This window comes from Medicago sativa, chromosome 4 (genome assembly GCF_051527215.1).
Source record: "Medicago sativa cultivar Bolivia chromosome 4, Bolivia_mono, whole genome shotgun sequence".
Classification (NCBI taxonomy): Eukaryota; Viridiplantae; Streptophyta; class Magnoliopsida; order Fabales; family Fabaceae; genus Medicago; species Medicago sativa.
This window is the reverse complement of record NC_140752.1, coordinates 19,233,101-19,244,208: the sequence shown is the minus strand read 5'-3', so window position 1 is coordinate 19,244,208 and position 11,108 is coordinate 19,233,101. Positions and strand designations below refer to the sequence as shown.

Sequence of the window (11,108 nt, the reverse complement as noted above, 5' to 3'; positions counted from 1 at the left end):
TATTCCGGATTTTATAATCCGGAATCATCTGAAAAATACAAACAATTCATTCCGGAATATGAAATCCGGACCAGGGGTAAAATTGAAAAAAAAATAGGGCACGCGAGGAAAGGCATAGGGTGGGAAAAGTAATACTCTTGCCATTTTTTCTTTGTAGTAGTTTAATTTCATTTGGCCCATTTGATGTTTTGAGGAGTAAACATACCATTATGCAAACATACCACTTTCAATAACCATATATACAACACAATCTTTTTCTATACTTTCCAAGTAAAATTCGACTTTTATCGATTGCAAATTCTCCATAAATATGGTTAAAAGAGTCTACTTGCTGGTACACATTTAAGGATTCTACAACAGTCAAATTTTTTTTTTTTTTTTTTAAGGAAACAGTCAAATTGTTATACAATGAACTAAAGATAACTATTTCGCCTTTAAACAAAAATGAACTAGGTAGTTTCTGCTTTCTCCTCTTGCTTTTCAATCTTGTCGTCCAATGGCTTCAGGAATTTGAAGTTATCGGAAACATTCCATGTTGACCAGAATCAAGTACCTCAAGTACCTCTTCATTTCTTGTACATCAACCAAAGGACTTTTGTCCCAAGATTCTGGATTATTAAATTCTTGGAGCTTGAGGATTCTCCTTCCCTGTTTCACACAAAGCAGTGCAGTAGGAGGAAACATATCAAAATAATATTAGCAACAGAATCATTATTCTTACAAGGGTTCATTATAGAAAGTATACAATACTACCAACACACTTTATATTATTGGATGAAATTCACGTGGATCGAACTAAATCAAAATCATATCGATATTGTTGCCTATTTAGTGGGACACGTTACCACATAAATTTTACCCGGTAATAATAAGTGTTATGATAGCACTTGAACTCGGCAGAATATGATAAAATCATGATTTCCAAGGAGAAATATATTATTCACAATCTAAATTCAAAGTTATTGTTTAGACTAGAGTGAACTAACACATATATAAAAATGTCTAGGACAAATTAAATGGATGGGTGACCTTTTAATAGTGATAGCTTCATGGGAAAGCTTAAATGGATGTCAAACAAGAAGTAATGTTTTTTAATGTCTTCAAATACTTTTTACTTATGACGGACTTTTAAAAATGTTTTACAAAAGAAATAAAGACATGATTGTACCTTAGAATAGGCTTGCATTTTCTTCGTTTGTTAGAATGGCTGCGAGACAACCAAACCATAATACCACCAAACCAAACCATAATACCACCAAACAAAACCAGAAAGGCCGTGAAAACAAGACAGCTCGAACAAGGGAAAGAAGAGTGAAGAAGAGTCTACCAAATATCTAAACCCATAAACATAATGAAAGGAGTGATAAGTGAACTGTATAAAGTAACATCATAAAATTACAAGATCAAAAAGATTCCAAGTATTAATATATCTTTATAAAGTAAATCAATAATTGATTAGGATTGATAAGAAAAACATTTGTGAAGTTTTTGTTTCCTCATGAGCAATCATTCATGTGTGACATTACCGATTCACATTCCAATTCATATATCTTGTATTTATCATAACAACATGAAAAGAAAGGAAAGAAAATATCAACATAGGGAGTGTATAAATTTAGACTACTATTACTTACATTTTCATCACCTCTAGAAACAATGGCTTTCTCATCTAGCTCATGGCAGTGATTCCTCTTTTCCTCAATCGGTTTATCATAGACAAGATAAATTGTTGTTTTCTTCACAACGAATTCATTTGTAAAAACAACAACCACCTTAATTTCGTCTCCAGCTTCTATATTAGATATTACTCTCTGCCACTCCTCCTCATCAAAAGGTGCTAATAATGCGCCTTTCTTGTAGACTTGAATGGTGTTCTTTGTGCAATTTATGACCAACACAACTTTAAAGCCTTCTGTTGTTGTATCTTCTGTTGTATTGTCTGTGGAAGAAGAATAGGCAATGCACATGATTGTCTTCAAAGAATGCCCGTCCACTTGAGGTACTTCGAAAAATACAGAAGAACTGTTGCTATTGAAGGTTAGCCAATCGGGATAGTTGTCACCGGGGAGCAAATCAGACCCAATGGGAGGCATTTTCTGTTCAATTTACATATGTGAACAAACAATTATTTGACAATTATGTAATCTATAAACAAGGTCAAGAGTCAAGACTCTTAATAAAAAAATCTTTAAACCCTAATATTATAGTTTACAAAATTGTTCGCATTTGATCATATTTTTACTGAATTTTTTGCTTTTGGATAAAAAAACACTTAGAGTAGTTTAAGGGCCTGTGTCAAGTAAATTGACAATAAGTCAAAGTTGCTTAATTTTATAAATAGAGGGAGTTAGTTGACCAAAAACAAGTGAGGGAGGAAATTCAAACATAAACCAAACAAGGGGGACTAAATATATTATCTATCAATAACAATATATAAAGGGAATGGGAGATTTTGGGCTAATTTTTTTCATTATTCCAATTATACCCTTGAACAAATTTGTCTATAGAATGCTCTATTGTTCCTCTAAAAAAATAAAAAATAAAAAGCTATATAGTTGGTGTCATTAGAAAAGATAAAAATTTATGTTATATTTGCTATATTGTTGGTGTTGGTGAAACCGATAACTAATAAGAATGGTTTACTACAATTTGAAAGTCACAAACAACTATACTTATAATTTTAATCAAAATCAAAATAACAATTTCATAAAAAAACAATGTTTATAATTTACACAAGCATGAATCTTTGGTCTTAACTACCCCTTTTCCAGGAAGAGAGGTTAAGAGAACCCTGAAGTTCGACTAGGAGGTATATATATACTATTGAGGTGCATACCTACAATTCATTTAAATTTTGTTGTGAGGTAAATATATGGTAACTTTGACATGTGCATCGAACTTTGAGTGTGTTTGTGAAGGTGTTTGTGATCTATAAAACATATAGAGATAGGGTTGTGTTTGTGTGTGGGTAAGTGACTGTGTGTGGGTATAAAAATTATTGTGACTCTTTGGTGTCAACCGTCTGTTTTCCAGGGCAAACAAGCTCTTGTGATTCAGAGTCTGTCCGGAGGAAATATATACTATTAAGGTACATACCAACAAAATATTTAAGTTTTATATACATGATTCAATATATGCTAACTTTGACAAGTTCATCGAACTTTGAGTTTGTTTGTGTTGTATAAAACAGATATAGAGAGGGTTGTGTAACTTGTGTTTGTGTGTGGGTAAGTAAAGAAGGAGAAAGAGAAAGCGAACCTGCAAAATATTTTGTCTAAGGATGTTGGTGACATCACAGCTCACTCCCATTTCAATAAAAAAGGAAGTTAATAAATTTTTTGAGCTTGAAATACAAGCTTGATTGCGACAATCAGTTGATGTGGAAGTCTCGATGTTTGAGAATCCCTCACAATTTTGACTGTTAAAGCTATACAAAATACTTGCTACAGTTTGATTTAGTTGAGCTTCTGAATCGCATTTCAACCAAAGACGTTGAATATTTTGAAGATCTTCTAAAATGGATGATAGACAATAGAAACTATTATTTTGTTCATCTGTGAAATCAAGACATGGAGTTCCTGCAAATGATTGAACTCGGGATAGAATATTATTTGTAGGAGACAACCAAGACTGAATAATAGAAGGAAACACTCTACGTGCGAATCCTTCATAGCCACAAAGAGAAATATATGCAATGCTTTTTGATCTTACTACTGCAAAGGGAACTCTTGTGATAGCAGTGTTATCCGCAACCAAGGTTGTTAAAGATCTCATTTGTTCTATATCCTCTTCCAACTTGTCAATTTTTGTACATCCAGACAGAATGAGTGTTTTAAGCGAGTCTAACTTATATATGCTCCTTGGAAGTTCTCGAAGGCCTGTACAATCTTTCAAATTTATTAAAAGAATCTTTTTGAGATGTCCTATATTAGAAGAAACCGAAGACAAACTGGGACAATCCTTAAGTATTAACTTTTCAAGATTTGGCAATTTTGAAAAGTCAGGGGTATGTCTCAAGTTGTGAGAATGACTCAGATTAAGAATTTTCAGCTTCACCAGAAACTGCAACAAATGAAAATTTGAAGACATATATTAGAGACAAAACATACTAGAAAATAAATACAAGCAACTATAAATATTGAGAAGAATTATTAAAACACAACTATTAGTCATCCTCCCTAAACAATTTAAAATATTTAGAGGATTGCTTTAGCATATTGAAGTCCACATCATTTCTTTACTTTTATTGATGTGGCATTCTTTGATGATTCTCGAATTTTCACCTTAAAGGGTGAAGTACTCCACCCATCTACAATTTTGCCAACTGCTTAACTCAGTCCTCCAACCTCTAGCCCTCAAGATGATAGTGCTTGTCCTTTGAACACCTATCATCACTGTCCTTGTGAACATCCAGCATCTTAACTGGGATCTGCCCATTGGTTTCATTGCCCGTTTCAGCATCTCAACCTTCTCTGAAGCAATCTTCATCTACTTCAGTTCTCTGCACTTGTAATCCTCACCCAATGTATAGTTTTGGAAGTTATCGTCATCAATCTTCTACTAAATAAGCTGTTAGTCTTTCGTTGTAGTATGTTTCTATTACTATAAATTTTTAGGAAGCTCTTTCCCATATAAGATGGCAGTAGGAAATGATTAAGGAAGTGCGAATTTTGGAATCAACCACACTTGATCTCAAGTTCCTTTATCACCAAATAAAAATATTGTGGGATGTCATTGGGTATTTGCTGTCAAAGTAGGACTTAAGGGTTCAGTGGATTTTGGTCTTACTACTAAAGGTTTCTTTCAAATTTTTGTCCTGGATCATGGAGGTGTTTTATCTCTTGTTACAAAACACTGTCTTCACCCCAAGCTCTTCCATGTTCTACAAATGGATGCCATAAAAAATATTTTCTTGCATGGAGACTTAATAGATGAGATATATATGGAGCAAACTCTTGGATTTGTTGCTTAGGAGGAGTTAGGATTGATTTGTACACTTAAAAATCATTGTAGAGTTGATTTAAGTGATTCAACTTTATCAAAAAGAAATTTGGAACGATTTGTAATGATGAGGATACGTAGTAAAGTATTCATCTAGTTTGTGTCTGTGATAAGGTTTATGTAGATTATATTGTCATAACATCAAGTCATCATATTGAAATTCAGAAATATAAAAACACATAATACACCATTTTGAAACAAAATACTTGGGTCAATTAAGATATTTTCTTAGAATTGAATGGAATGCTGAATAAAAAATATTTTAGTAGATGATTCTTGAAGAAAGAGAGGCATATGCTTTTATAAATAAATTCAAGTGTGCCAGTAGATGATTCTTGAATAAAAAAATATATCTACTAAAAAAAATATTTTAGCAGATATATTCTTGAAGAAAATGGAAGGCTGAATTATAACCAGTAGATGATTCCATTCAGAGACTATTCTGAAAGATGAATTATCTGACTGTAAACTTGGCAAATATTTCTTTTGTTATTGTTGAGAGTTAGTACTGAAATGGTATAGTGTAACCAGATCGGATGTTATTATGTTTACTACATCTGGTAAAGGCTTGCTCTTGGTCATGGATTTCCTCAATAATAACCATTTTAGTCTATTATTATGCAGTGATATAATTCCTCTGGTAAAGATGAATTAAATACTAATAAAAAACACAAAATGAGACGTTAAATTAACTAGGTCACAAGAGCAAAACAAATTGAATTTATACCTTAGACTTTCTCCACACTCGTTCCAGATTGGAATATTTCAAGACAACAGCAACTAGAGTATCTTGATGAAAGTCTGCAGGTATATATCTTAGAGGGAATCCATGCCAACAAAGCCACCTAAGTTCTTTTGAAAGATATTTGTAATCTCCATTAAGTTGTACGCCAGTAAATTGAAGCAATTTCAGCTTGTCCATCTTCTCGAATGCTTTGGTATCCAAATAAGTTGTTGAGTCCATTTTTGACATCTTTAAACTCAGTCCCTTAACAGCTAAGGTACTCTGTGAAGCAAAATGAAATGTAAAATAAAACACATAGCTTAGGTAAGTGTAAGTGGTAGTTAAAAATCTTCTAGTATAACTATATATAATAGTAAGGTTTGAAGCCAATGATCTGTTACAAGGAAAGAAGTAGCATTAAATGATTCACAATGAATCAAATTTTAATAACGAGAAAAATAAGCCAGCAAATGAATGGTAACAGCTAATAACAGATTTATCGATATTCACTTTTCATCCATCTATATTAGAGATCATATATTTTTGTTAGAGATATAATATAAAATCATTCATATAATTTTTGCTTGAAAGCTTAAGGTACAGAGACATTTCTGTCTTTGCGGTGTCTGATACAGTGCACAGAGGCAAAACACAACACAAGCAATGTAAAAAATAAAAGCATACATGAAGATCTTACAGTATCTTTTGGCAACTCATGCACGTCCTCATAACGCCATAATCTACTAGGCTCCTTGCCCGCATCTTTTGATACCTTGCGCACGATCTCTCTGCCCATGTCTCGTAACAAATCATGCATTCCAATCTTGTTTTCTCTATCAACAGTTACAAGACTTTGTTGTACGAGGATACTTATCCCAATTACTGAAAAATGTCCACATTCTTGTAGTATCTTTGTTACGTCCTCTTGGTCCATACCAATAAAGAAAAAAGCAATATCAAGGAATATATCTTTCACATCATCATCACTTAAACCATCAAAACTTATTCTCAGCTTCTCCAACACTTCATTATTGGGTATCAGTTTGAGTTTCTCCAGTACATTCTTCCACTCTGCTTTTATTTTCTTAGTCGACAAAAAGGACCCAATGACTTGAAGAGCTAGCGGCAGTCCTCCAGAGTACTTGACAACATCTCTGGAAATGTTGGTAAAACCTTCCCTAGATGTTGATTGCTTGAATGCATGCCAATTAAAAAGCTCTAGAGATTCACTGCTATCCATTTCCTTCATTCTGTATACATGGTCGACTTCAAGCCTACTGAGTAAATCAGCATCCCTTGTTGTGATGAGTATTCTACTTCCCTTACCAAACCATTTACGATCTCCACACAAAGCATTCAATTGATCCAATTTATTCACATCATCGATTACAAGAAATATCTTTTTCGAACAAAGTCTTTCCTGTAATATCTTTTTTCCTGATTCAACTGAGTCTATCTTTATCTTTGTAGTTTTAAAGATGTCAAAAAGAAGTCGTTGCTGTAAAGAAACTTTGTCATCGTCTACTTTCCAAACATCTCTGACATTGAACAGGAAGCTCTTTGCATCAAAATCATGACGAATTTTATTGTAAACGGCTTTAGCAAGGGTTGTTTTCCCAATCCCTCCCATGCCCCATATCCCTAGTAGTAGAGGATCTTTGGATTTTCGTCTGCTCAGTAGTTGAATAACATCTCGTACTCGTGATTCTAGTCCCACTGGATGGTCAGCAACAAATAATTCTGTCTTGTCTAGCAAATGAGTAACAAGATCAACTATTTTCTTGATATCCTCGCTTTCGTCGCTGTAAAATATGATCCCAATAATAAAAAAACAGTTATACAAGCATTGCAGAACATATACATTTTCCTGTTGTCTTGTGTGATCACTTTCAGTCGTATAATAGCATATGCAATCCATTGAAAGCTAAATTTTTATCACAGATGGTTTGAAATATATCATCAATTTAAAAGTGAATGACACAATGTAATTAGCTTTTATCAGGTACAGGTGCGTTGCATTTTTGAGCAGTTGAAACAGTGATAGTGCATTTTAGAGAATCCAGTGTAACAACAACTGATGATTGATTAAAAAATTAATGGTTGAAATTGTGGACCAAGTATAATTAAATTGAGGCACTACATTTTCAGTTGACTTCAAATTTTCAAATGAGGGTTTACTAAAATCTGAGAAAGCAATGCATAATGATGGGACCATAAAACATTGTTTGTTCTTATAAAAAAAAAAAAAAACACATTGTTTGTTTGAGGTGAAAGTGAAAAAATATTGTTTTGAATAACTTAATGTAGTATTAAACTTTTTGAAAAATCAAATGGATTAGGAACACCTATTTGTTAAAGAACTTATATTCAAGGAATACAAGTACAGAAACAATTAAAAGGATTCTCCAAACTTACCTGTTTGATAATATAACAAATTAATTAGTTAATAAGTAAATTACCTGGATTTTAAGATGACAAACCCTGCTATGCCACCAACTACATGGAGTGCTGTTTTCCAATTTCTCTGTGTGTATTCATCCACTGATTTTGTTGATAGAAGATCTTCAAAAGCTTTTCCAAACTCTCCTGTCTGATGACGTACTTCCGAGGGATCTACCTCATAGAACACTGGCACAACCACCGTACCATTGGTTCTACTGATTTCCACAATTCTCTCCAACTCTGTCATACACCATTTTGAATTAGCAAAGTTTCTAGACAGAACAACAATAGAAATTTTAGACTGTCCGATAGCTTGCATTAGTGCGACTGAGATCTGATCTCCTCGTTGAATCCCATCATCGTCTTTGAAAACATAAAGCCCAGAATTTTGAAGAGAGAAATAGAGATGTGAAATAAATTTTGAGCGAGAGTCTTCTCCTCTGAAACTCAAGAACACGTCGTACATCTTTGTCTGAAACAGAAAACCAAATTACCAAAGCTTAAATATACGGTGGATGCAATTCAAATTAACTATTAGTTGAGACCTGAACTTTGATACTACTTCTTGCCTCACAAGTCACAACCTAACAAACCTCATAAGTTCTTTCAATAAATTATGAAACTAAATGTTAAAAGCAAATTCATGGTCACTCGGCTTCATTCCTTTAGAAACAAAATATGAAAATTAAGGATAAATCAAATAGAGCAGAGCATATATCTACTCACCGCAGCCATATCCATCGACTGTTGCCTTATGATTTCTCTTCCCATTGCTCGTACCAAAGTATGCATTCCAATCCTGTTGTTGCTATCTATAGTTACAAGGCTTTTATCTTCAAGGATTGATATTGCATTTTCCGGGAAATGCCCAGAGTAATTTAATGTCTGAATTACATCATCTTTGTGCATCCCAATAAATAAAGTAGCTATTTTAAGGAATACATCTTTGTCGTCACGGTCTAAGACATCAAGATTTGTTCTCAATTTATTTAATATGTGATCGTGGGGAATGGTTTTGAGTTTCTCCAGTACATTCTTCCACTCTTCTACAGATCTTTGAAACAAATAAGACCCAATGACTTCAAGAGCTAGCGGCAATCCCCCACAGTACTCAACAACATCTCTACAAAGGTCAGTGTAACTTTCTATAGGACTTGGATTCTTGAATGCATGCCAACTAAAAAGCTCAAGAGATTCAGTATTGTCCATATAATTCATTCTATACACATGATCAACTGGAAGTAAACGTTTATCACTTGTTGTAATAACTATTCTACTTCCATGACCAAACCATTTGCGACGACCACACAAAGCATCCAACTGTTCCCATTTATTCACACCGTCAAGTACAAGAAATATCTTCTTATGATGAAGTCTTTCCCGTAAAATCGTTATTCCTGATGCAACTGTACTTATATGCATATTGGTTGTTTTGCAGATGTCTGAAAGAAGTTGTTGCTGCAAAGAAACCAGCTCATGAACACCCTGTTCCCAAATCTCATTAACACTATGGAGAAAGCTCTTTCCCTCAAAAGTGCGACCCATTTGATTATAAGTGGCTTTTGCAATTGTTGTTTTACCAACCCCATCCATCCCCCATATCCCTACAATCATGGTATTTTCAGGTTGTCCGCTATTCAATAGCTGAATCACATCTTTCACCCGAGCTTCTACTCCCACCGGATGTTCAGCAATGAAAAGCAATTGTTGGTCTTCAATCAAACGAGACAGACCTTGCACTCCCACCGGATGTTTAGCATTGTATGACAATTGTTTATCTCCTATCAAATGACACAAACCTTCAACTATGACATTGATATCTTTACTTTGGCTCCTATAAAATATGAGGTCAAGATAAGCAAAAATGTACATCTCTTATATCCCTTAAATAGAGAATAAAAGAGCAATTAACTAGTAATTACTAATTAGGGAATAACAATCTATTAGAGTAATTAACTAATTTCAAAATGTAACTTGAAAAATGCTTCAATGTTTCTCTAATTACCTGAAGTTTATCATCCAAAAGTCTGAAATGGTGGCAGCTTGACAGAGCGCGTCTCTATAACGTATTGACTTGCCTTTCTTAAAGATGCTTCGTGCAATAGCTTTTCCAAACACCCCCTTCTGATTTTGTACATCGGAGGGATCAACATGATAGAACACAGGCACAACTACCTGCTTTATGGTTCTACGACACTCCAATATCTTCTCCAGTTGATGAAGAAACCATGTTGAACAATCAAATTTACTTGAGAAAATGATGATGGAAGTTCTAGACTCTTCGATTGCAGCAGCTGAATTTCTCTGACCTCCGTGATTGTTGATGTAAACAACATATCCAGCTTGTGTGAGAGCGGAATAGAGATCCAATGCAAAAGATTTACCAATGTCTTTGTCATGGTAACTCAAAAACACATCAAACGCCGAATCTTGAAAAAGAGATTTAGAAGAGGAGCTTGAGGAAGAAGACATGGTTGAATGAGTGAAGTGAGTAATATGAAAGACGAGGATGAGAAGAAGACTAACGGACTCTTTTTGTTTATTTATCATAGTAAGTCAAAGTCGTCTCCAATTATTTTTCCAAATACCTTTGTAGTGCACCACCACAACATTTTTGTTTTTCTTCGTGGCCTCACCTCTTCCACAACATCTCTTTTGCGTATTAACAATGTGTATTTTTTATTTATTCTTTTTAGGTAAAATAGAAAATATATTAAATAAAAAGGAAAGAGATATAAAGATCCGGGGTAATCAGACCTGACTCAAAAAAAAAAAAACTATTTTTGAAAGGTGTATCAACTCTAATTTATTCTAACAAAAATAATGAAAGGTGAACATTTGCAGAGAAAAATCTATTGATAATATTTTTCATTTTTAAAAATATAAAAAAACACATTCTCTAACATGTTTATTAATTCTACATCTATCATAAGAAAAATAA

The 11,108-nt window shown here is 33.6% G+C and overlaps 1 pseudogene across 1 annotated transcript; it reads right to left on the bottom strand.

Annotated features, from left to right (window-relative positions):
- Positions 1-282: 282 nt before the first annotated feature.
- On the bottom strand, positions 283-10,678 carry LOC146926989 (disease resistance protein RPP2A-like; annotated as a pseudogene). The gene is made up of 9 exons (XR_015005569.1): positions 10,173-10,678; positions 8,894-10,001; positions 8,185-8,639; positions 6,423-7,527; positions 5,729-6,007; positions 3,259-4,062; positions 1,635-2,096; positions 1,169-1,334; positions 283-648 (listed from the first exon to the last, which is right to left on the bottom strand). The product of XR_015005569.1 is annotated as a disease resistance protein RPP2A-like (transcript).
- Between the last annotated feature and the right edge of the window lie 430 nt (positions 10,679-11,108).